The 1,850-nt window shown below is 49.3% G+C and overlaps 1 protein-coding gene across 1 annotated transcript in view; it reads left to right on the forward strand.

Annotated features, from left to right (window-relative positions):
* Nucleotides 1-1,349: 1,349 nt before the first annotated feature.
* The window catches only part of PAIP1 (poly(A) binding protein interacting protein 1), a 35,874-nt gene continuing 35,373 nt past the window's right edge, over nucleotides 1,350-1,850 (forward strand). The window contains exon 1 of the mRNA XM_017895965.1: nucleotides 1,350-1,545. The gene's annotated coding sequence lies outside the window, so the exon portion shown is untranslated. The remainder of the gene's footprint in view (nucleotides 1,546-1,850) is intronic.

The raw sequence follows: 1,850 nt of genomic DNA on the forward strand, positions 1-1,850 counted from the left end.
GATGAGGAAAGTGAGGCTCAGAGAAGCTAAACCCCTTACTTATTCAAAATCACACAGCCAGTAATAGTCAAGGCTGGAATCCCAACTAAGCTCTGGCAGACTGAATCCTATACTTTCCCTACACCAAAGAGCCACACGTACTGCTGGCTTCCTTCCCTGACTTCATTATTTTTGCCTAATATCAGTAGCATGGATCATTTATTCATGATTGCCCTCGGTAAAGCCATTTTCTTATTCATTTAGGGGAAGACATTGTTTTCTTTATTAATCAGAAGAGAAAATGGTTAACAAAAGTTTGTGTTCCTAATTGAAATGATTCTTAAGATGAAAAGATAGAAAAACATGAAACCCTGCTTAAAACACAAGGCTAAAATCAGAATTTGTGGAGATGGATCAATCCAACAGTAAAGAAATCAATTTTTCCTTCCTTGTCGTTACTCATGTTCATCCATCCTTTCGTTGGCATTAACACTGTTAGGCCTGACAAAAACAACAATTTACATATTAATGAAGTCTACAATTGTGCTGTGCAACGCAGTAGCCACTAGCCACATGTGGCTCTTGAACCCTTGAAATGTGCCAATCCTGACTAAGATGTGCCCTAAGTGTAAAATGTACACTGGATTCCAACTAGTATCTAAAAAACAGAGAAAATATTTAATATTTTAAATCACATATTAAAATACTATTTTTAACATAATGGATTAAGTAAATTTAAATTAATTTCACCTGGGGTTTTTTTGTTGTTTTTGCTTTTTTGAGACGGAGTTTCGCTCTTATTGCCCAGGCTGGAGTACAATAGTACGATCTCGGCTCACTGCAACCTCTGCCTCCTGCATTCAAGCGATTCTCCTGCCTCAGCCTCCCGAATAGCTAGGATTACAGGCATGTGCCACCACGCCCGGCTAATTTTGTATTTTTAGTAGAGACAGAGTTTCTCCATGTTGGTCAGGCTGGTCTCCAACTCCCTGCCTCAGATGATCCGCCCGCCTCGGCCTGCGAAAGTGCTGGGATTACAGGCGTGAACCACCGCGCCTGGCCTCACCTGTTTCTTTTCACTCATTTAATGTGGCTTCTCGAAAATGTAAAATTACATAAGTGGTTTGCATTTGTGGCTCCCATCATATTTTCATTGGACAGCACTGATACAAGATGAAAAAGAGGGGAGAGTTACATTGAAAGGTAGCACATTTTCTTGAAATTTCTGGAGGGGAAGGTTAAAGGGGAGAAAACGGAGCTTGTTAGCAGTAGGTGTGACCTACTGCGGTAAACACCTAGTGTGAATTAAAAAGGGGGGTCACATATTTTGATTCTGTTTCTACTCCCTTCCCCCGATGCTAACGGAACAGGTGGCAGTCTCCCAGGGACCAGTCCTCAGCAGTCCGCGGGTCTCGGCCGGAGCCGAGTCGCTGAACACACCTGTGCACCAGCGAACCCTGGCGCAGGGTCCACGCCCCCTCCCCCCGTGTTTTTATTTTCCGGGCGTCAACTGTCAGTCTCGCACGTCTCTCCTAAGAACTACCGAGTAGGCCGGGCCTGCCTGTGGTAAGCGTCCCCCTCACCCCTCATCCCCCCAGCCTGGCCCCGGGAACCCAGATGCCCCTGCCCGAGCCTGGCTGCGGGCCGACTGGTGGCCGAGACGCCACTGGGCGGGCGGCCTGCAGGGCTTGGGGCCCGGCCAGCAGCGAACGGGAGGAGCCGCGGGCGCGTCCCGGGCCTCCGGGCCGCAGGGGGCCGCTGTGACCCGCCTGCGCCCCTGCCGCGCCGAAAGGCGGGGAGCCGGGTTTTGGGGGAGAATTGGAAAGCCGAGGGTAGCCTCGGGGGGCGGGCGCTCTGGAGTGGCGGGGGGG

The sequence above is a fragment of the Rhinopithecus bieti genome, unplaced genomic scaffold (genome assembly GCF_001698545.2).
Source record: "Rhinopithecus bieti isolate Rb0 unplaced genomic scaffold, ASM169854v2 scaffold_28024, whole genome shotgun sequence".
In the NCBI taxonomy this organism is placed as follows: domain Eukaryota; kingdom Metazoa; phylum Chordata; class Mammalia; order Primates; family Cercopithecidae; genus Rhinopithecus; species Rhinopithecus bieti.